The 25,802-nt window shown below is 37.0% G+C and overlaps 1 long non-coding RNA gene across 1 annotated transcript in view; it reads right to left on the reverse strand.

Annotated features, from left to right (window-relative positions):
* The window catches only part of LOC105739309, a 65,911-nt gene that overhangs the window by 30,528 nt on the left and 9,581 nt on the right, over positions 1–25,802 (reverse strand). Inside the window, exon 2 of the long non-coding RNA XR_001115214.1 lies at positions 18,113–18,181. This is a non-coding gene — a long non-coding RNA (uncharacterized LOC105739309). The remainder of the gene's footprint in view (positions 1–18,112; positions 18,182–25,802) is intronic.

The following is a 25,802-nucleotide window of genomic DNA, read 5'->3' on the forward strand; positions in this document are numbered from 1 at the left end:
AAATGGTCCAAAATATTCAGAGGAATATTTAATACTACATATATTGTGAAAATATGAAAGTTTTCTATCACTGATGGACAGAAAGGATTCAAATGACTAAATCTAGGCTCAGCTGTGAGCTTTTTTCTTGAAGCTAACATGTACTTGAAAGAGAAGAAGCTCTACTTAAAATGAAATAAAAATATTAGTTATTTTGAAATAAGAAAATCATACAAAAGCTATTTTGACTCACAAAGAAAGACATAAACTTTGTGCAACAGGCATTGCATTGTTAGCATTACTGCCAAGTTACATTATGAACTCTCGCAACTTTTAGCGGTTTGTCTCCAAACTGATACGGAAGGTAAAAGTTATTGGAACAAACAACAAAATTTACTACAACTTAAAGATGGTCTTATTTTTATAAATATATAAATTACAGAACTTTTCTTACTTCCTTTAAAATATGTCTCCGCTTGAATTTTCCCAGAATACACTCCCTGATGGATTGCCCCAGTCTTAAAAACGTAGTGCACCCTATACTATTAGGACTAAAACAACATTTCCAAAACTGGATTCCATCAAACACAAGCACTAGATGATGTAAACAGGTCCATGGCTCAAAATAAGGCTCCTTGAACAAATAATCACATTGAAGACCAGGTATATTATGTATTCCTCTGGCATGCATAATAAACATTTGGCATGTATAATGAGTATTAGTATCATACTGAGGTTCAGAATTCCTGAACCACTGTTAACATTTGTTTCACACCTCTTTCCCAAACTTATTTGTACATGAAACACCTTTTCCCCCATAGTTTCTCTATTAATATCCCCAGGTAAAATCTTCCAAGGAACAACAATGGAGAAAATGCTGGCATAATTATGATTCAAACACATTCATACAAGAATAAACTCTGTTAGAGAAACATTCTGTGACAGGTGAGGGTTTCCTAGTTTGCAACACATTAGGAACCAGAATGTTGGCAGTAGCTATCAGGTGCCGTTTTCTGAGTCTAATATTATGTTAAAGAATATTTCAACTTGGGAATTTCAGATTGAGATTGACTAAATTTACAGTAAGGAGTAAGTGTGTACGTGTGTATATAGCATATGATATACAATAAGAAAATAAAACAGATAAATTATAGATAAAGCCAACAGAGTTTTAAATCTAATATGCATTTTAAAGTCTTATTCACTAAGGAATTTGTGTATTTCCTAATCACATTCACAGTAAAGAAATTATCTCAATTTTTGTCCAGATGCTCCCTCTTTGCTATCTTCTGTAACTTAGGGTCTGCTACTTCTTCTTTGTGTCTCTCATAATCAATATTTTTGTCTTTTATCCCTCTGTAAGAATGCTGACTTAATTCTATGGATGTTAATATCAATGTCATAAATTCTCTTTTGTGGTTAAAAAACCATGTCCACACATGTACGCACACAGAGGGAGCAAGAGAAATGATTACATAATGATTCTATGTTTTTAAGCTTATTAAACTTATTTTTTAAATGATTTGAAATTAAATGTATGACATTGTTCTCAGCAGTTCTATCTAGGGATGATAATAAAAAAGCATGGGGGTATATGGCATTTAATTTTTTTTTACTATCATCCTATATTTGACATACAAATTGACAAAGAACAAAATTACAGCAGAATATGCATTCTTCATCTGCAATGATTGCAAAGTACATATTAAAGCCGTGCTGTAACAACTGCACAGGTTCCTTCAGTGTGCTCCAGGTATGAGCACACAAGAGGGCTCCAGGCTTTAACTATTTGTCAATGTGATTTTGCTCTGTCTCATAGCCTTTGCTTTTGTTCTGTTCTGTGTTTCCTTAACCTTCCTTGGTCATTGGCTTTTGGTCTCATGGCCTGCATTTGCCTGGTGCTGCAGCAGCAGAAGAGGGCTTTGGCATGCTTGCTCTTTGATAAAAATCATAATTTCTACATTTGGTTCTAGCTGAAAGCAGACCTCGCATATTGCACCGTACTAGATGATGGGCTATCCAGAAAATGCTGTTTTACAAGCCCTTTGATAGCAGCAGCTCCAGGGTTTACTATTTCATCCATCCAGGTATGCAGTTCCTAAAAACTACATCAGCATTGTGCTTTGCTCAAAGGAAACAAGCCACAAAGATTGGCTGATAAATATTGATTAATCAAAATTGTAAAATGCTTATTTGTAAAGTACAGTTTGGAAATTAAATGTTTTATATATGGTTTCCTTTGTGGTTTGGTTTTGCCTTCCAGGTTATCTTATGTACTTTTTGAATCTGATAACATATTTCTTATATCTCTCCCAATAACTCTGTAGGATATTTTACAAAAGTAAAGGCGTACACAATGCCTATTGCTTGAGAAAATGTCCACAAAACAAACTAAATATGCCATGGAAAGCTAATGATTGAAATCCTAATTTCCTTTGGCTTCATTTTTGAATAGAGCCTGCAAGATGAGTCTAGAAAAGAACGATATTGCCTAACAGGATTTTAAGGGTCTGCAGTGTTCATTCATGCATTAATTCTCTCAACCACACAAGATTCATAAAATGCTTTCTGTACTGATGGTGCAACAGCTGGAGAACAATTTACAATGTTTGTCTTCAAGTACCTTCTAGTCCAGTGGTGAGGCATACATGGAAGTTGATGATTACAAATACCAGATGGCAGGTCCACTTGGTCTTCTTAAGATTGGTTCCTTAGCCTGCCATCTATGCCTGACAAGGGGTACATACGTGTTCTTTATCTTGTATATATGCATAATTTTAACTTAGGAAAAATGCCTTCAGGATCTAGAGCCTACCAGATAAGGATTCTGCAGTCACCCATGACTTATACTCCAGGTACCTTCCAAAATGTATGTCAAGCCATACCTTAAATATATAAATTAAATACATATAAAAACTAAATACATTTATAAATTATACATATATATGTGTGTGTATATATATGTTACTTTGGCCAAGGTGATGGAATGTTGGCTCAGAGCAAAAAAAAACTACATACATAAAATGGAGGGAATGGCTGTATACAGGCTTTCCCTAAACAGTCATAAAAATACTTTATAAAAATGAAAATATAGCCAGTGGTGAGTGGCCTCCTTTATACTGATAGAGTATTAATTTGGAGAAAGAGAAAGCATTTGCAAATGCTTTGATGCTGCTCTGTCGTTGCTTTATAAAGTTCTTAGCAACATTTTTGGCTGTTATGTACCTTTCTTTTGTTTCCAGTTTGTTTAAACTACTGTATGTGTGTGCAGGGAGGTAAGTATGAGGGGTCCATGCAAGTAGAAACTCCATTTCCGAGGCTCCAAGCTGCTCTAGCAGAGCAGTTGAAATGATCTTAAATAAAAGTAGAATCATTCCAACACTGCCTGAGTGTGAAAGATGATATTAACATGAGGATCATAAAAAATCGATTTCCAAATTGCCATTGGGTTGCTAAATAGCACAGGGAGGTGAGATGAAGAATTAAGAAGCAAACGGAAACTTAGATATCAGAAACAGCTCAGAGGAGGGCTGAATGGCATAAAATGATTTTGCCAAAGGCAGCTGACAATATGCATCAGAACAGCAGGGGGAGCTATGGTATTGCAGTTGTCAAATCTCAGTTTTAATAAAGAGAAGTTTCAGATTTATGGTTCTAGCAAAGAGGACATGTTAGTGATTCTTACTTTCGTAATAAACAACCTAGCTATAGACAATGGAATGAGCTTTAATGATCTGTATCTTCTACTGAGGACAGGAGCGTGATCAGCACTTCCTGGGCTTTGGACAGAAGTGGTCTGTATTACTCACTGGTGTGAATGAATTTACCCACGGGCTGGTGTTTTTCTTTCTAAATGTATAGGTTTGAGTTTTGAAAGAAATCGTTCTTGCCTTTGGATAACTGATAGGAGAAGCTTGCTTTGTGGGAGAAAATGTGCAAAATGTCAAGAAGGAAGCTAAGGAAAGTTATCTAAATATCAGAGGTGGTGTATTTAATTGTTGATACAAGCATTTTTTTAAACAGTTTCAGTTGGCAAAGATGTAACTGACAAGTGGCAGAGTAGGTGAATGTGTGCACATCAACTCTTCCATAATAACGTGCCCTCCAACCTCCCATAAGCAACTAGTTTCTTAGCTGTTTAGGCTGCCTCCTGAAAATAACTATGTGTTTTGTTTTGTTTTGTTTTTCAGATGGAGTCTTGCTTTGTTGCCCAGGCTGGAGTGCCCAACCTCGGCTCACTGCAACTTCCGCCTCCCAGGTTCAAGTGATTCCCCTGTCTCAGCTTCCTGAGTAGCTGGGATTACAGGCGCCTGCCACCATACCCAGCTAATTTTTGTATTTTTAGTAGAGACAGGGTTTCATCACATTGGCCAGGCTGGTCTCAAATTCCTGACCTCAAGTGATCCACTGGCCTTGGCCAACCAAAGTTCTGGGATTAAAGGCATGAGCCACAGCACCTGGTCAACTATGTATTTTATTCCTATTTATATTCTTACCTAAAATAGATGACTAGGTGTAGGCACAGTGAACTGAACTTTTATCTCCTAGCTCCACCATTATTTAAAATTACTTGGACACCAAGAAACCTGCCCATCTTCTTTTAAAGCTACTAAGACATTACTAATGAGTGGACTCCCAGTATCCTTTGGAAATGGTAGCAGGGGTGACAGCCCATAGGACAATTATATCTAAAAGGCATCTGTCAAGCAAACTCCCTCTAAACCGAAATGATTTATTATAATTCAGGACACTGTATTAGTTTGCGAGGGCTGCTGTAACCCATTACTAACAAACTGAGTGGCTTGAAATAACAGACATTTATTTTCTCGTAGTTTGTGGGCTAGAAATCCAAAACCAAGCTGTAGTCAGCAGGACCGTGTTCTGCCAAAGGTTCTAGGGAAGAATCCTTCCTTGCTACTCTCTAGCTTGTACTGGTAGCTGGTGATCCTTGTCATTCATTGGATTTTAGGTGCATTGCTCCAGTCTCTGCCCCCATCTTCACATCACCCTCTTTTCTACGTCACGATGTCCTCTCCTCTTTTTATATAGACACCAATCACTGGTTTTAAGGCCCACCCCAAATCCACGATGATATCATCTCAATCCTTAACTAATGACATCTGCAGAGACCTTATTTCCAAAAAAAAAGGTCATATTCTGAGGCTCTAACTGGACATGAATTTTGGGGGGACACTGTTCAACCCATTATAGGCAAAAGTAAAGGTAAATGAAGATTCTTTTTACCGGTTTTAATTGAAACAATAGAGGCAAATTAGTAAAATTGTGATGATCTTAAAGATGTAAAACATGAAAAAGAAAGTACTTAGGAAAATAAATACAAATATGCTCCCAGCAAGGGCTTACATGCTGTCTATTTATTGATTATTTTATTTTATTTTGAGACACAGTTTCGCTCTTGTTGCCCAGGCTGGAGTGCAATGGTGCGATCTCGGCTCACTGCAACCTCCGCCTCCCGGGTTTAAGTGATTCTCCTGCCTCAGCCTCCTGAGTAGCTGGCATTACAGGCAACCCCCACCCCAAGCCTAGCTAGTTTTTGTAGTTTTAGTAGAGATGGGGCTTCACCATGTTGGTTAGGCTGCTCTCGAACTCTTGACCTCAGGTGATCCACCCGCCTCGGCCTCCCAAAGTGCTGGGATAACAGGGTGAGCCACTGCGCCTGGCCCATACTATTTATTAATGGAGTTGAAACAGAACTAAAAATAGTTAGTGGTTACACCAATAAGTTGACTTACAAACTGGCTGACACATTTGACCTCTAATGATCAAATGATTTCATTTGGATAACTGCATTAGAATTGTACAGTTCAAATTGTACCTGTTATGACAGAAAGAAAAGTTGTATGGAGACTGAGTGTTATTAGTGGCATTTTAGCATTACCACACATTGGTGGTACAATGTAGGCTATTTGCTCCTTCTGGGAATGTGTTTATTTACAAAACTGAATTCATAATAATGTCTTTGGAATTATCAGAGGACATGTGGGGGCAAAGGGCAGAGAAGGGGACACAATAAATATTAATTTACTTATCCTCTTTTCTTTCACTTCTTCAAGTACTAGTCTCTTTCTTCCAACAGAAATGCATTCATGCTTTTGAAGGGCACACAAATATCTGCTGTTATATCACACAATGATAACATTGAGTGTTTTTCAGGCATCATCATAATAATGATTTATCCAGAATAGCTGCATAGAAATTATGCTAATAGATTTTCGAAGACAGAAAAAAAATGTCCAATATCTACTTGTTTTCCACGTCACCAAACACCCAGCTTACTGAACAGTTCATTTATTTGACAAATATTTATTGAACAGCTAAAACTCTTAGCACAGTACTTGGCATATATTCATGTATTTATTTTTCCTTCTACAAACATGGATCGTATGATTACTACGTGCCAATACTGTGCTGTACCTGGGCCTTGCTCTCATGGAGCCACACTTAGTCAAGGAAACAGTTAATAAAATAATCATGCAAATGTAGCACTCTGGGCATGACAAGGAATAGCACAAGAGAATTAATTGTGTTCTAGGAGTAGTATTGACTTACCCAGAACTAGCAGACTAAGTTTCCTTAAGAAAGTAAAAATTGACAATAAACTTGAAAGACAAAAGGAATTAACCAGGAGAAGAGGATGAAGGAATCCTGCTATGGGTGGAACAGAATGCATAGGCAAAAGATGACCCATGGCACATGAGAAGGACTTTTAAAAGTATGACTAGAGAGGGAAAAGCAATGGGAGTGTGGTATAACATGAGGCTCAAGAGGTAGAGAAGAGCCTCATGTGTGGAGTCACGCAGGTGAGTTTTATTTAATGAATTTTATTTATTATTTAATTATTTATTATAATTTATTATTTAATGTTTTATTTATTTATTTATTTTTTACTGTATTTTATTTTATTTGAGATGGAGTCTTGCACTGTTCCCCCGGCTAGAGTGCAGTGGCACGGTCTCGGCTCACTGTAACCTCTGCCACCCAGCTTCAAGCAATTCTCCTGCCTGAGCCTCCCAAGTAGCTGGGATTACAGGTGCCTGCCACCACGCCCAGCTAATTTTTTATATTTTTAGTAGAGACAGGGTTTCACTATGCTGGCCAGGCTGGTCTCAAACTTTTATTTTTAACCTAAGAACAATAGGATGGCACTAGAGCTTCTTAAGCAATAAGATAAAATGCTCAGATTTGGCAGTGGAGAGTTCCTTCTTGTTGCAATTGAGTTGGAGCAGGGCAAAAGTAAACTTAAGTAAACCAATTTGAGGGGCCGCTGGAGTAGGTCAAGTGAGTACTTTGGACCAGAAAACATGTTGAGGGTGAAATCCATAGGATTGGATATGAGCAATATTGACTGAAAAAGGGACATGGGAAGGGGACCAGTTTTTTGTAAGGAAGAGTTGGGCCATGTTAAATATGTACATAGGCAGCTGGGAAAAGGGATCTGGGGTTCAGAAGAAAGGTCTAGATTGGAGTTACTAACATGGGGGTTATTAATGTGATTAAGATCATTTCTAGCAACTACACAAAAAAGAAGAGAGATCTAAGGATTAAAATATATGCCAATATTAGATAGCTAATAAATAATGGCAACTAATTTTTTTAACTATCATTTGCCAAATATATGATTTAAAATCCTAAGATGATTTTACCTTATAAATTATCAAAACCTGAACCGTTTTTTAAAGTAAATCAATACATGGAGTAAAAGTTCTCTTCCTGTATTTTTGACCTTTTCCAATTGGACTAGGTCTTGAATTAGGTTGCTGCAAATCAATTTATTCTACACATACTTGATAGTACAAGGATGAGTAAGACAGGCTCCAACCAGTTCCCAGGGGCTGTAGCTAGAGATTCTACAAGTAAAAGTGTAACCACAGAGTAGAGGAAGCACTAGACTGCATGTGTTAAGGAACCTATAGTTATATATAGTAGGAATGATATTGTGTGATATTTTAATGGAATTTGGCAGAAGGAATCAGGGAAGACTTGTAGAGGAAGTAATACTTAAGCAGAGTCTTGAAGATTGAATAGAAGGAAGCCAAGCATAGCGTGGAAAGGAAGGATTCCAAGAGCATAGAAGAGTGCATTCAAAGGCCCAGAGTCAAGACCATGATGCTTTCTCGGAAATAAAAGCACTTTGATATGACTGGAGTGAGTGAAATGCTTCATTTCAAGAAGTGGATGAATTTTAAATCATAAATGTTCAAATAAAACCTTCTATTGCCCCTTTTAAATAGTTGGCAAGGAGTTGGAAAGGAGGCATCAAATGCAAATAAAAACACCTTTATAATGATTCAACACTCCTGAAAGATTTGCACGTTGACATAGGGAAAAACATTTCTCTGAATGAAATTGCTTTGAATCTTCATGTAGGATATAATAGCACATTATACATAAGTTGGCATATCAAAATTTTCCTCTACTCCCTTGACAATTTCCTTTTTTTCTTTTGAGCTGCAACTCTGTTAAAATTTGTTGATTACCACTTTTAAATAAAGAACTCCCTCCTCAGCGTGAGCCTTTACAGTCTTTCTGGTGATGAGTACCAGCACATGATATGACATTTGAATGTAATATTAACCATGCTTCATGTGTAAAGTCCTGCACTCATTCTAATTCAACAGCATGGTCCAGGGAAAAATACCAGTCCATTATCTGATGAAAATAGTGATTGGTTATGAAAACTTAGTCTGGAAGATATCCAATGATCTTAAGTGCAAATAGTACTCGAAAACAGTTATGCTTACATTAATTCTTTCTTATATATTGATCAGGTATATTTGAAGTGCGATTTCCCAATATATTACTTTTTTTTTTTCTTCCAAGCAAGGATTAGAAATTTTTCTGTCAGCCATAAACTTCTCCAGCCTAAGGTTTTTAGCATTGGTAATTAAATAACTCTGTTATGTGTGAGAAGCATTAAGATAAATACTCTTAAAGGAAAGAAACAGTTGGAAAAAACACATATACGTGTGTGTGTGTGTGTGTGTGTGTGTGTGTGTGTAGGCTAGTTCCATTGCTGATTTTCCCTTTCCTTAAAATTAAATGAATTCTTCATTTGCTATTATAAACTAAATATTTCCTTTGAGTCCAATTAGCATTGCTGAAAGAAAAAGCAAATCAAGGCTCTGTTCAGCATGCATCAATGTAATGGAAAATCAGGTCTTTTATTCTAGCTTTAATAACTGCAGCTTGATTAGAGGCAAAGAAAAGCCTATGAACGGAGAAGGGGGAAAATGAGAAGGACTGCCAAATTAGTTCTATAAGAATTCTCAACCTGTCTGCTCTCTGGCTCACTATTCAAATGCTAATTGAGCCTTTTGGTAAACAGAATGGGTAATCATGGAAGACAAAAACAGACACAGAAAACAAATGACATATCATACCTTATCCAAAGCAGCATGGCATTTTTCTGATAAGTTTTGGAAGACTTAAAATTTTAAGTCCTAGGGTCTTATTTTTTTTTCTGGAAAGATTATAATATAATAAAATAAATATTACATAATCAAATAAAAAATGACAAAGAACCACTTTGTTTCAACAATGAAACCAGTCATGTTATAATTAGATAAGAGGATTTATATTCATAGCTATAAACATGAAAGTAGACCATGAGTCTGGATAAAGGCAAGTTTTTAATTCTTAAAAATTAATTACATGGCATTATTCTTATCAGTACACAGAATGCATTAATTATACAATTAATAAAAAGATGAAAGGTTTTTTTTTTGGGCAATTGTAATGCACAGGGGGACATTTGGTTTTATACCCAAAATTGTCCTTCAGGCATTTCTATAATCTTCTTACTAGGCAATGTCAAGACCCTAAACCAGTTAGTAGGAATATTGAATGGAGTGGGTCTTTATGTTAGCGCTTAGACACATTTCGGAAAGGTTGTGGATTTCCATGTAATTGGGATCTAAGGGGTAACAGGTTTAATTTGAGGTCCGCTTTAAAAGGACAGTAGGAAAAGGCATTGTCAGCAATGTGTAATAGCCAGTAAGAAGTGGCAGCTCACTCATTCACAATGGGCTTCCATAAGGATGAAAAAGTGATTATCTTACTACAACAGTTATTTCTCTGAGTGCTTCCATCATCGGCAAAGCACAGAAAATGCCTTGTGTGTGCTACCACTTTATCCTTGAAAACATTTTAAAGCTATAAATAACATTCACGAAGAAGAAATGTAGTAGTGAAAAGACAGCTGGCTATCAGGAGCGGAGCCACAGGCCAAATCCATTTTAGCAAACTCCAAGGGACTGTCCAAATTCTGTTGCTGTCTTTCAATTGTGTTTTATCAACTATTACTTGGAGTAAATGGGCTATCAGCCAAGGCTAGGAAATCTGTTTTTGTTATATACAAATTGTTGATGTAATATACAGCAGGACAGCACGGTCAGACTGCAATGGTATTTGACTTGCCTGACCTGCTGGCAATATCGCATGTGGGAACAAACATGCTACTAGTTTTCACGTGAAAAGACAGCACTCAGCTACTTTACGACCTCTAAATAATGCAAAATAGTCTTGAAATTAAAACGCCCCAGATGTTGAGCATTTTAGAACAAAACTGGAGCAATATCTGGACTATCATAACAATAACCACCTTGCTGTTTGGGATAGGAAACAGAAACTATAGAATCACCATCAGTGTTGGTGTTTAGGTGAGGACTAAGTGGGCGGCTATATCTCCCCCATTATGTCCACCTATCTCTGTTCTTTGATTTGGATAATTAGTATAAAGTGATATGAAAATGCATCTTCCTACCCATTCAAATCGTATTACGAAGAACGCCATATGCTATAGAAAATCTGAGATTAAACATGCATTTCCGTTCTGTCATGCTATTCTCCGTCTCTTCTCTTTCTCTCCCTCTCTGTCTCACACACACACACACACACACACACACCATCCTCTACAAATATTCTTTGCCTTTTCTATAGCCTGTCATTGTGTTGTTTTCTGTCCCTGGGCATATCAACATTCCAAGGTTAATGATGACGCACCTTGAAAATGTGGTGTTTGTTTAGCTTAAGGTAATGTTTTAAATGTCTTTCTGTGTGTGGCAATCTCATTGCTTCTAAAACAAAGCCCATCTGCAATCTGAACCTGCATTCTATATTAACACCTCAGACACATTTCTGCAGTTTTTTTGTCATCCTGTCCTGGTTGAAAAATTATATGTGAGACTGGAGGTGGCAAACACTAGAATCAGTTTGATAGGTTCAAGCTTTGAAAATCACATCTCTCCAAGCCTTATTATCAAACTGATGTGCTGTGGCATCTTGTCCTTCCTAAGTTTCCTGAATTCCTGGAAAATGGAGGAAAGGAACTGGGTATTTAGCCTCAGTTCATTTAGGATTCCCTTGGAATTATAAATCTGAATTTTAGCCTTATTCATCTATGAGGAACTTTATAATTCTTATAAGAATAGGTAGCAAATTTTTCCCTAAATATTAAGCCACTTCTACTTAATAGGGATGTATGTGCTCATAATACCTAACAGTTATTTTCCCCTTATCGGACTCACAGTTAATCTAAAAGGGGATTCGAATTGTCATTACCGCACATGGTAGATTTGTGCTTCCCTACTCTGTTGGTGGCTGAATGGACTGTGCTTTACTTTGGCCAGTGACATGGGACCAAAGAGTTGTGTTTCTGAATGGAATACCAAGCAAAATTGCCAAATAATTTAACTTTATTTATTTATTTATTTATTTATTTATTTAAGACAGAGTCTCGCTCTGTCACTAGGCTGGAGTGCAATGACACAATCCCGGCTCACTGCAACCTCTGCAGTGAGTTCAACTCCCGAGTTCAGGCGATTCTCCTGTCTCAGTCTCCCAAGTAGCTGGGACTACAGGCATGTGCCACCATGCCCAGCTAATTTTTGTATTTTTAGCAGAGACGGGGTTTCACCATATTGGCCAGGATCATCTTGATCTCTTGACCTCATGATCTGCCGACCTCGGCCTCCCAAAGTGCTAGGATTACAGGTGTGAGCCACCATGCCCAGCCGAATTTATTTTTAAGAATGAAAGAAACATACACCATCATTTTTGTGCATAAACACTTAATGCTATCTTTTTTTCTTTTGACAGTCCTGAAGACAGCATTTGAAGCTACTGCTATTTGGTAAAGTAGATGTCTAAAAGGACTATTAGGAGACAGAGAATCAAGCTTTTTTAGGTTTTCAGTAACAGTGTGTTGAGAAGACAAAGCAATTGTTCTCACAAATATGCTTATTTAAGATGATTACAGAAATTTGTTTCCTTTCTTTCAAAGAGTATGTTTTGAGAGCTAAAAATCATCCTATCACATTTGGACAAATAGAAGTAGTTACTGCTTAAGGCTCAAGTGATTATTTCGTTTAAAAGTTGTGTATGCTATATTTGATAATCACAGCTTCTCATTCTCAAAACAAGCTCTCACTCTGGCATATTTTTTGAATTTGCATCGACACTATGGATACGAATCTGTATATTCAAATATTTTTGTGTAAGCGTATGTGTTTGTAAGATACACAAGCTTATCCCCTTGTTTCAAGGAAATTTGAATAGCACAATCCAAATTTGCAAACAATCAAAGTAGAAGGCAATTATTCAGGAAATTAAGAATATGTATGATCGCCACAACATTGGGTGTATCCCATGGGTATAAACAATTGAAGAAAACCTCTAATACTCTCTCTTTTATAAACACATACACATTATGTGGGTAGCTCAAGGGCAAAATACGTTGAAGATTGATTTCCCAGATTCATTCTGTGTATTGGAGAAATGCCCTTCCCAGTAACTCAGAACAGATTGAGGGAGCATTTCATCATGAGAAGATAGGCTGGTATGGGAGAAGTTTAATAAAAAGTATTTCATCCAGATTGCTGATCCAATCCAGATAGAGCGGACTAACTTTGATTCTTTCCTGTTCAAACTGTGGAAAATTTTAGATTTATATAAAGTCCAGTTAGACTTCCTCCATTTTGTGAATAAAGCATGCATGAATGTTCTTTGGTGAATTCATTATATCAGCCTATATATTACCCAGAAAAATATTTCCATTTATAATTTTTCTGCCAGCATGTGATGACAGGCTTTATGTGCCAAGGAGATTGAAAAGGACTTATGAAAATATTCAGGACAGCACAGAGGGTTTTTAGGGCACTGAAATATTCTGTATAATACTATAATGACTTGTATATGTCATAATACATTTGTCCAAACCCAAAGAATGTGCAACACCAAGAGGGAACCCTTATTTAAGCTACGGACTCTGGGTGATAAGGATGTGTCAATGTAGGTTCATCAGTTGTAACAAATGTATCAACCTGGTGATGAATGTTGATAGTGAAAGAGGCTATGCATATGTGGAGCAGGGGGTAGATGGGAAATCTTCCATATCTTTCTCTTGATTTGGCTGTGAAGCTTAAACTGCTCTAAAAAAATAAAGTCTTTATATATATACATGAAGGATAGATAAAGTCTCTCGTATTCTGCTGCCTTCCTCCCTCTCCGAACTTACCTGCGACTGTTCTGCTGCATGGAATTTACCCTTCCTATAATCCAGACATTTTGCAACATTCTGAACATGTCATTTGATTTTGCACATGTAGTTCCTTCTACTGGAAATGTCCTTCCTTCTTCTCTATGCACAACTATTTGCTATTTCATCCTGTGAAGTTTAAGAGCTCCATTAATCACTGCCTTCTCCAGGACCAATTTTTGTATTCTCTCGTGTGGGTTAGGAATACTCCTCTCTAATTTCATGGCATACTGGAATTTTCTGCCCCTACCATATTATTTTGTAAGCATTAGTTTACATATTTTCAGGCACTTAGAAACAATAATCTTGGTTTTGAAAAAATCTCTTTATTCATGATATCTGCATGTACAGAAACTCAATAATTTGTGGAATGAATGAATGGGTGAATGAAAGCCAATACATTGGGAAGGTACTTTGGCAATTCATTAGCTATGGTAAGACACTGGAAAAAACAGTGAGGTAGAGGCGTGCCCATACCACGCAAAGCCAAAAGTCAATGTGATGAATACATACACTGCAAGCTCCTTAGAGATTTAGTTGAAATTATTTATTAAATAAATGCTTTCATGTCCTATTACTCTTTCAATTGAGAATTTTGAGAGAGAAAAAGAAAACTGAAAACTACAGAGACTAACTTAGCAAAACTCCACCTATCACCAACTGTAATTCATGATTGGTCTCATTATGTCATATTTGTTTTGTCTTCATTTTTTTTAAGTGAAAGAATTGTTATAGTCTGATTGTGTCCACCAAATTGTAATCTCCAATGCAATAGTGTTGGGAGCTGGGGACTTTGTGAGATGCTCAGATCATGAGGGCTCTGGCCTCATTAATGCATTAAAGCCATTTAAAAAGGGCTTAACAAAGGGAGTTTGGTCCTGTTTTTGCCTCTTTCATCTCTGCTGCCATGTGAGGATATAACATTCCTCCCCTCTGGATGATGCCTCAGCAAAGCGCCATCATGGAAATGGAGACTTGGGCTCTCACCAGATGTCAAACCTGCCAGGACCTTGATCTTGGACTCCAAGGCTCCAGAACTGTGAGAAATAGATTTCTGTTCTTTATAAGATACCTAGTCTCAGGTATGTTGTCATAGCAGCACGAACGGACTAAGACAAGAATATTAAAACCCTGCCTCACTGGCAAAATGCCCCTGCATGCCTTAGGCATGAACATATGAGCTTGCTTCTTTGCCACCTCTATTCCATCATAAGAGATTTTCCAATGGTTTTGAAAAGCTAAAGTTCACTTCCCTCGCCCAGCCTTTAACATGGGGCCAGTTACAGAATTTTCATAGCCCAGTTCAAAATAAAAATGTGAGCCCCCAGCTGGGGGCAGGCAAATCAATCTCCCATTCCAAGGAAGCCATTGCCCCAACCCAAGGATGAGAGGCAACCTTCAAGGTCTTGAATCTCCATGACTGGACCCACTTGGTACCCAGTTCAGGTGTGAGTGAGAGGCCCCATACTAAGCACACTGTGGTACTCCTGGCTCAGTGTAGAGCTGGTTACCACTTTATTTGTGGCACCAATAGTGAAAGGGAGGAGGGCAATTAATATACTTATCTGCCAGGGCAGGCAGGCTTTACAGCCATGGCACCAAAGCAGTAGCACAGGGCCCTCTATTCATAAAGGCCCAATATTTGGGGTTCCATGCTCTGTGATGGCTGCCTTGAGATTCTTAACACTTTTACCTTTGAAACTATTTCTTAAGAAATTCAATGGGAGGATGGGACTTGTGCCTGGAGGCTTGAAGCTTCAGCTCATGTGCGTGTGAATCTCTGGGTTATGCTCTTGGTAATCCATGTCTTCCCCCTAGAACTCTGGCCTTGCCTGACATCCCCACTCACATGCCCAGGCACCCTACAATGATCTTAGCCCTCTGTCCAGGCGGGCAACCCGGTCACATTGGCATGGAAGGGTCCATGTTCTAGCAGGGGCCTCTTCCACAAGCAGGGGTTTGGGTGTGAGCCTGTGGAGGGGCTAGGATCTTTTTTAATAACCAAATCTTTGTCATCCTTAATAAACAAAAACAAACAACAAAAGCTCATACTTCTTGTAAGCCTCTGTCTTGTCAGACTGCTGTCTTTTCTTCCTTACCCTTCACTGAAAAACTTCCTGAAGCTCCACTGTCTTCTGTTCTCCTATTCTGTATCTCTTACTCACTTTTCAACTCACTGCCAATTGGTTTCTGCTACCATCATTCAACATTAAATATGTGCTGTATTTATTATTGAACCCTAACGACCACTTGCTAAGTCTTCCATCAGTGTCTTAAGAGCTTTAATATTGTCTTATTTTTCACAATAATCCTTTGAAGTAAGTACTATGTTACACCTTTTTTTTTTTTTTTTTGAATCGGAGTCTCTTATAGATGCTAAACACAAGACACAGAAAGATTAAATCATTTGCCTCAGGCCACACAGTTAGCGAGTAGTGGTGCCAGCATTTTAATTCAAGAAATCTAACTCTAGTGGCCCTGCTGTCACTGCTATGACCTATGGCCTCTCAAACAGTTTACCTCTGGCCTTCTGACAAATCCAGGGGTTTGTTTATTTATTTATTTACATCTTCTTACTATCTAAATTTTTTTTTTTTTTTTTTGAGACAGAGTCTCGCTGTCGCCCAGGCTGGAGTGCAGTGGCGCGATCTCGGCTCACTGCAAGCTTCGCCTCCCGAGTTCACGCCATTCTCCGGCCTCAGACTCCCGAGTAGCTGGGACTACAGGCGCCTGCCACCTCGCCCGGCTAATTTTTTGTATTTTTAGTAGAGACGGGGTTTCACTGTGTTAGCCAGGATGGTCTTGATCTCCTGACCTCCTGATCCGCCCGCCTCGGCCTCCCAAAGTGCTAAATGATTTTTTAAACAATGCTGAGCACCTCTTCCTTTTTGAAGCATTGCTCTCTACCTTCAAGGGCAGTGTTTGTTCCTGATTTACCTTTTATACCTCCAGTTGTCTCATAATAGCCTTTTACTTCACGTCCATCACCTATTGATTTGCCCCTTACATATTAATGTACCTAAATGAGTCTTTTCCCAGTCCTGTATTCTTTCTGCTCTACAAAAGCTGCCTGAATGATCTCTTGGACAGTATCCACTCTCTTATCTGAAGTCCCCTAACAGGCTTTTTCTATTAAAGAGTCATATTTATCTTCTCTGTGAAAACCAGTGACTCATGCCCAAAGTCTTTGGCTGCTTGTGACCAGTTGGCTACAATCCGTGTCCTGTCTCTCGACCATCACTTTTCCTTTCACCTAGAATTGTTGTCTCATCCTACCAGTAAAGTTTATTTCCAAGCATGATTGTTGAAGTCTGTTGGCCTTCTAATGAGCAACATCTTGTAACTGCTGATTCAACCAGCATTTAAACTTGTTATCCTGGACTTCATTTCATGAGAAATTATAAATTTCCTTATGTTTTTCTGTTAGTTTTCTTTTGTGTGTGTGTGTTTGTGTGTGTGTGTGTGTGTTATATATTGGTTCAGAGTTTCTTATTTATCTGTGTCCTTTATGGTTTGGCCATGGATTTCTAAACCAGGAAATCAGATGTTGAAAATCTTTGTATCTAGGTCAGAGTCTGTCATATAGGTGTTTGATAAACATTTAATGACTGATATGTTTTGGCTCTGTGTCCCCACTCAAATCTCATCTTAAATTGTCATCCTCATGTGTCGAGTGAAGGATCTGTAATGCCTGTGTGTTGAGGAAAGGAGGTGACTGAATCTGGGCAGCAGTTTCCCCCATGCTGTTCTCCTGAGAGCGAGTGAATTCTCATGAGATCTAACAGTTTTATGAGGGACTCTTTCCCGTTTGCTTCTCTCTCCATCTCTCTCTCTCTCTCTCCCCTCCCCCTACACTGCCATGTAAGATGTGCCCACTTCCCCTTCCACTATGATTGTAAGTTTCCTGAGGCTTTCCCAGCCATACAGAGCTGTGAATCAATGAAATCTCTTCCTTTATAAATTACCCAGTCTCAGGTAGTTCTTTCTAGCAGCATGAGAGTGGACTAATAAAATGACTAAATGAAGAAATTAGAACTTGAGCTTTCTTAGATGTCTAAAAGATAATTTCAGTGTACAATTTTTAGAATCAATCTTATACAGTTAGCTAAGCTCATCATGTGAATATTATTAGACCTTAAAAATATATCTTTAAAAGAGAAAAGTAGAAACTACAGTAAGAGAATTTTTTTTGTTTATTTTTTAGTTTCATGAATTGTAACCTAAAGACCGAGCACAAGATTTGAGATCAGAGGAAAGCGGTGAACACTTAGGGCAGGTCAGTTATTACTAAAAAATGAATCTTTATTTACCAAGAGGAAAAACTAGCAAATCAAAAGGGAAATGATTTTCATTTTTATGGAAGAATTTCAGTAGCTCTTAGTATTGGTATACGAACAACTTAGATAACATGCGGTGGGACCAGCCTACAGATTTGGCCTTAGACAAAATTGTAAATAGACAAAGTTCATCTACACAGTCTCTCTTTTGGTTTTTCTTTCTTTTTACATCTCCTTGAACAAGTTTCCAGCCATTATGTTGACTTTTAATTACCCAGTTTCTACTGCTTTCTTAGCTCACCTGTGTCTTCCCTGGGTCTTTCCAGCACCTTGTCTAGACATGGTTTCCTCTTCCCCTCTCCAGAAGATACTGTGCTGACATGAAGAGATAGTAACTTCTGAGTTTAAAAAATTAAACTGTAAATATTCTACCTATTAGTTTTGGCATCCTTCTAAACCAGTTTTCTCACTTGTAAAATCATACTAGCTACCTCATAGGATTATTGGGAAAGTTAGGAAGCTAAGATAGCAGAGAACACAGAGTAGGCACTCCAATGTCAGCTACTGTTGTATGCCTGGGTACGTGACCTTGGAACCATTGCTCATCAGTTAAATGGGGACAACATTCACTACCTAAAAGATTGCTCTGATGTTAAATAAAACAATGTATGTTATGTGTCTAGTACAGAGTCTGATATATAATTTGGATAATAAATTCTTATTTGAAATTATAATTGATTGTCTAAAGTGTTATCTACTAAAGGTTTCATGTCTCCTAATACATAAGGCAAGTTAACTAACTTTCACATACATTTCTGAAATCATGGTAGAATAAAAGGCAGAAACTAGAATACATGTAATATTAGTGTGACTGGTTTTAAGCTAGGTTTATAAGAGGAAAGATGAGAAGACTGAGGGCTGGGGAACTCCAACCTGTAGAAGTTGGGGGAATCAGGAGTGAGCAGCCCAGGAGATGAAGAAGGTAATGCCAGTGAGGTCTGGGAGCATGTGATGCCTTGAAAGTTAGGTGAAGGAGGAGTTTCAAGGAGGAGAGAGTGATCAGCTGCATCATGTTGTGCTGCTTGGTCAAAACGTGAAAGGTACTAATTTACTATCTAATACTTGAAAGTGTCCCTTGATCGGTGTTTATAATTTTGCATCTGTGTAAAATGATGAAACCCATGTCCTCCTTTTTGGAGTGTGGCACACTATTTACCAATACAGGTTATACAAGGCAAGGTTTTCAGAAAGCTTCTATTTGCCCACATACTCACTTGTCTTTTCCCCTTAGGCCTAATTTCTGACTTTTCTCTCTTGGTAAGATAGCATCGAATTGTTCTATTTGAGCCAACTACAGTTTCTGGAGAAAGTAGGTTTTAAACCTGTCCTTAATCCAATCATTCGTGGCAAGTGAAAGTTTTACACCAAAATTGCCAGTTTGGATAAACAGGAAAGAGCAGCCTATCTTACTGGGCTGTTTATAAATGGAAAGCTTGTCAGTTTGTGGGGAAATATTTTATTTTAAAACTTCAAGATATTGATAAACACCTTCCAAACTAGGTAAACCTCAAGCTGGAAGTTTGTTCCAGGTTATTAGGTAGAAAACAGTTAATACCATGATGTTTGCTTTGAACACTGTTCTCCACTTTGAACTCAGTAATTTCATACTTTCAGAGGATAGATGGCTGAAACTTCCTTAGCAAAATGGACAAAGCTTTCTAACATGTGGTGGTAGATAATGGCAGAAAAGTCAGCTCTTGCTGGTTTTCCTACTTATATAAACAGGAGAAATTAAATTTGTCAAAAAGGAGTATTTTGTTTATATTCCAAATTTGCATGATATGTTTTGCAGTTGATGTCATGGCATCCCCAAAGAAGGTGGAAAAAGAATGTGTTTTGCAACAAGGGCTAATCTAGTTTATTACATGTAAACCATTCATAAAACATGGAGCTAAAAGAAACTTTTAACATTGTTGATTCTAACCAAGTCATCTTTATAAATCTTCCCTCAAACTGTGGGATTATGCTGTGATTATGGGTCATTAAACCATTCATCAGATCTTATTTATTCTGTGCTATGCCTTTTTATGTAGATTATCACATTTTTTCCTGGGCAAAATTGCTCCAATCTCTTTGGGGTTTCTTCCTTCCTCCCTATTTCTTATCCCTTTAACCATTTAGGTAATCTGTTGAGAATTTTTTTTCTAACATGTTTTTAAAATATCAAGATTTGATATTTGCTCAACAACAATGTTCCTAACATATTTTCTTTGTTTTCTCATTGATAAAGTGGGATTAATAATAGCATCTATTTTATGGTGTTGTTAGGAGGAATTCATTGACTGATTAATCTCTTTTGAAAGAGCATGGCACAGAATTAGTACTATGTAAGTCCCTAAAAATTAAAGGAATTTATTTACATAATCTAATAAATAATACCAAAGATGTGTGTAATCAATTTACTGTAACTCTATCTTGTAGACATTTGTCTAGCTCAATCTCAAAACTTTGAGAAAGGCCACGTCTTGTTATTAGTATGATCTATAGTTGTAAAAGTGAGACATAAATATTTATGATCAAACTCTGCCAGTCTTTATAACTGTATATGTGTCTCTCCGATAGAGATAATTAAATTGAAAAAATTATCTAAACCATGGTTCAAAGAACAATAAAAGAACATATCAATTATTGACTTTTTAAGAACACAAAAAGGTACACTAAAATTAATTCTAAATTGATTGTCTAAACTACCCTACACAAAGACATTGAGGATTCTGTGTTTTATTAAAAATGAATTATTACAGTAAGTTTAAATCTGTAAAGTGACACAGTTTATGAACATTAAACTAATTTTTATTAAATTTACAGAAAAAAATCACAAAATACATAGTATTAAGATGTAAGAAGAAATTTTATAAATCAAATTATGAAAATGTTGGGTGAAATAACTAGAGTAATCTAGTTTCTTGCTTCTCAAGGACTGCCAGATTCTATTTCTGCTTTTCTCTTTCATTGTTTTTTTCTGTCTTGTTATACACAAATAGAAAATAGAAGAGTCAACACAAGACTTTATAATATTAAAACTTATTGTGTAAAATTTTTAGTTATCTCAAAATAAATGTAAGCATACTTCCTTTACATTTATGTTGAATGGGGATTTTGGATGTTAAAAAGGTTATGCAGGTAGATTCTGGAACACAGCGGCTCACAGCATGGGTAAAACAGAGATGGGAGGAAATCACTCATGATCAACCTCCAGAAAACTTACCTTGCCTTTACCCTCTTGGGCCAACTGCAGAAACATTGTGGTTCTTAGGTCGTTTATTTTCTGAGTCGTTCTCATTAATATACCTTCACTTAAAATCATTTAAATTCAATTCATTTTATTTTTAAATTAAATGTGCATACTTGTTCCCTTCACTTCCAAATTCCATTTCTAAGATTTCTCCAGTAAAAAATTCTAAATGATATTTATTGTAATGTTATTTGTAGTTTTCACTGTCCACAAATGACTAAGTACACTTACTTTATGTTTTAGAATATTGTGCAGTCATTAAAACAAATAAATTAGCCCTCTTTGTATCAGCATGTAATGTTGTCCAAAATACATTAAATGAAAACTGCAAGTTGATAGACAGTAGAATAATTCTCTTATTCATTTTCTGCAAAGAAAACACATCTAATTTGAGTTAACACAGACAAAAATTTGTGCTCAGAAAAAGCTACCAGACTATAAATTGTGGTTCTTCCTGAAGAGTGAGATGGGACAGAGGGAGTTTCACTTTTATAAATTTCTGTGCTTGCTTTCAAATGAGCAAGCACCACTTTTCCAATAAAATGTGTGTGTGTATATTTAATTATATGTTTAATTGAAACAGTAACAAAATTCTTGAAAACAGTTATATAGGTATATGGGAGCGTATGTGTTTACACACATATGCCCATAAAAGGATTTAGAGAGCATCATTTTAAAATTCCAATTTCTGGGTCCACTTTAGACCTACTGAAGGTATCAGAATTATTGGGACCACCCCAGGTAATTCTGATGATCAGGCCAGGTCTGAATAGCTAAGTTTGAGAACAGCCATTCTAGCTTATGTAGTACTGGCTATTTATGCAATTAGTTTAAGTCATGACTACATTTATCATTATTATAAAAATCCTGTGAACTGTGCTGCTGTGTTTATTATTAAAAATTTGTTTGCTACATTAAACGGTACATACTCTAAAAGAACTTTCGGAACATATTTTGAGGAATGGCGTATTGATTCAAGAAATTATATAATGTGTGCGATACGATGGTTTCTGTGGTAAAAATGCAAAGGAGAACAAAATAGAAAAGACCCCATCTCATGAAGATAATCCTCTCATAAGCAACTATTCAACTTTTCTCTTATGGCTAATTTCATAATATAGTAGTTCTCAAATTTGAGCATGTATCAGATAACCTGCAGGACTTGTTAAATTAGAGAGGACGAGTGCCCACCTCCAGAGTTTCTAATTTAGTAGGTCTGGAGTGGAGCCACAACATGTGCATTTCTGACAAGTTCCAAAGTGATGCTGATACTATGGGTTGGGAACCATACTTTGGAGAACCACTGCTAAAAGGACATTTGGTTTTTTTCTTCCACTGGCTGGCACAAGGGTGAGATCCAATCCTGGGGTTTTCCTCTAGCAAGAATATAAGACTTTGTATGATCAGTACTAGTTTCATAACCTCTACCTTTTTATACTGATACCTAAATCATATTTTATTTGAAATTGTATATATTCATTTAAGCATCTAAAATACTTTTTTGGAAAGTTGTCTGCTTAGATGTGGAAAGAAAGGTAATGAGGCAGAGACAGAAACAGAAGCTTATTAAACACCTGGAACAGGGCACCTAAAGTGAGTTTAACAATACTTTGCTTCCTCTGGGAATTATGCCCACCATATCTAATTATCAGAGTGGCTGAGATCAAATGAGTTAATATTTATGAAAAATTTAAATGGAAAGAGCTATAAAATGTAGATTAATTAGAGAATTCTTCATCTCATCTCTGATTCCTAGAAGAAAAACATAGAACATGTCTTCCTTGGCCAACCCAAAGAAAACTGCTCCCCTTTGCATTGGAAACATTGAGTTTGACCTCTTGCCTTCCAAATTGGTGCATATGTCTGACCTAGGACATGCTGTGTGTCACTCATTAAATGCCACTGTGGTGAGTGTCCCCTTTTGAACACAGCTGTGAGCCTCCACACTGTGGAGAGAAGCCAGACACAGGCTTTACATGCACCTCGAGATTCCTGAAGAACATGTGCCATGTGTTTGTCATCTTTTCAGGAAAGCACTTCTGAAGAGCCCTTTAATGAGTTTCCTAGAGAAATTCTGAAGGAATCGTAATGCAACTAATCATTTCCTACCTTCCCACTGAACCTCTTATTAATTAACATGTTAATGCTCTGTTTGATTTCTTAAATTTAGTTTGAGAGACAGTAAAACAGCTATTTTCAAATTAAATTAAATTGAGTTGTGAGAAGATTTTCAACCGATATAGGGCTTTTTGTACTCTACTAATTCCAGTACTCATTAAGGTAAAAAAAAAAAAAAATCAATGAGCTTGGAAATGAAAGTGTTGATATTATTGTAAGGTAAATCTACTTCTGAATAACTTACTCCCTCCATGACAATGTTTTACCACGTATGTGACATTAGAAAGTGCAAATTTCAGTGTTTAAAGCGAGGGAGAATTTTCCAGAGTTACCATAAATGTCGCCCAGGTATCTGTTTGGGGAATTAACATAGTCACAAACTATAAAAATTAAGGTTTTTTTTTCTAGTACAGTAGACATTCTTACCGTTAATAGGCTGCAATAATCCTTTGGTTTTCAATGGTATATTACTCTCAGTTCATTGTGCAGGTTTCAGGTATAATTAATTATCTTTTATCTTCCTCTAAGGCTTTTCTTTTTAGCAAAAGGGATTTTCTTTGACTTCTGCTCTAATGGAATCTCTTGGGAAGTGTCATATAAAATAGACCTTATCACTGAGCTATTGCAATATTATAGACCAACTGGTTTTCACTTACTCTTCCTCAATAAACAATTTTCAGATACCTTTATTTATATTGATTTGGCTTTTAAAAATTTTTTCTTCATTATTTTATGTTGAAACTCAGAGTATCTTCTATTGCCAGTATTTGCAATTAACCATTTTTAGATTAGCATGCAATAACAGATTCTTGAGCTGATGCCAGAATTCCATACAGGAAAATTTCCAACAGGAAAATTTTCCTATAGGTGATGGAAATCTGGCATCAACTCAAGAATGATGTAAGTCTGTCAGTACTTCTCAAACTTGGATGATGTAAGCTCATCAGTACTTCTCAAACTTTAATGGGTATCTGAATAATGGTTTTGCTGTGTCCTTACCCAAATCTCATCTTGAATTGTAGCTTCCATAATTCTCACCTGTTGTGGGAGGGACCAGGTGGGAAGTAATTGAATCATGGGGGCAGGTCTTTCCTGTGCTGTTCTTGTGATAGGGAATAAATCTCACGGGATCTGATAGTTTTATAAAGGAGAGTTCCCCTGCACATGCTTTCTCCTGCCTGGCGTCACGTAATACGTCCCTTGCTCTTTCTTCGTCTTCCACCATGATTGTGAGGCCTCCCCAGCCATGTGTAACTGTGAGTCCATTAAACCTCGGTCTTTTATAAATTACCCAGTCTTAGGTATGTCTTTATTGGCAGCCTGAGAGTGAACTAATACACTGGCAGATCACGGTAATCCACAGATTGTGATTTAGTGGATGTGAGGTGGGGTCTGAGATTCTACATTTTTAACAAGCTTCCTGGTGATGCTGATGCTACTTTGAGTAGCAAGGGTTTAGATGACATTGATAATCCAAGAGTAACTGTAACATGATGTCTTTAATAATTGCAACTCTCACAGATTTTCTAGACACCAGAGTTTTCTACTCATAAATCGCGCCTTCAGTTGGACCAGCATACCACAGTAAAAACAGAAATCTCTCTCTCTTTCTACATTCCTAAAATACAGATTTCCTAAAGTACAGCTTTCCAAGCTGGAAAGATATTTTCAGGAGTTTTCACTGCCTTCTCTATTTACAATTGTAAATTGTAAGATATTTGTAATTTTTTTGTCTTAGTTTGCCATTTGACCAAAGCATTTTGGAGGCTCAGTCCAGGGCAATGTGGTGATTCATTCTGTTCCACTGTGTCAGAAGTTCTTCAAATATGCTTGTTCTTTAATCCACATTGAGACTTTTGTGAAAGTGAGCATACACAAACATACTACATGTTTCCTCCTTGGGGAGGAAAAAGCCTGTTTCATCTTACAGACAGCAGTCACGATCCGTCAATTTTTCCTAAACACAAATCATATTTCCTAGGATCCTACAAGAAGTAAATGGATCACCAGACACCAACAAATTGTTATGTCCCTTCTTAGAATATCAAAATATCTAAATGTCTTGATATCAAACTCTTTGTGCCTTCTAAGTGTTCAGTAAGGAATTTCATTTATATCTGTAAGTTGTTTTCTTTTTGTTACCGAGAAAGAAACTCTTTAAAAGAAACTTCTCCCTTTCCTGAAAACCTCCTTCTGTTTGAAAGTGTGCATTTTAGTTTAGGGCAGTGGTTATCAAACCATAGTGTGCATTAGAATCACCAGGAAGGCCTGCTAAAACACATCTTGCTAGGTTCCACCTCTAGAACTTCTGATTCAGTAGGTGTGATGTAAGATCCAAGAATACACATTCCTAACAATTTTCCAGGTGAGGATGATGTTGCTGGTCCAGGGCCCACAGTATGAGAACTACTAATTTAAGAAAATATGCTCCTGTTTTGTCCACTTCTCTAAGATGTTTTAACTAATTGTGAGAATGCTATATTAATAAGGAAAAATGTGAGACTCTCAAAACTTGAAACATCCAACAAATATCAAGGAGCACTGATTTCCGTATATCCCACTTAGGGAGAGGGATCTT

This window comes from Nomascus leucogenys, chromosome 2 (genome assembly GCF_006542625.1).
Source record: "Nomascus leucogenys isolate Asia chromosome 2, Asia_NLE_v1, whole genome shotgun sequence".
In the NCBI taxonomy this organism is placed as follows: Eukaryota; Metazoa; Chordata; class Mammalia; order Primates; family Hylobatidae; genus Nomascus; species Nomascus leucogenys.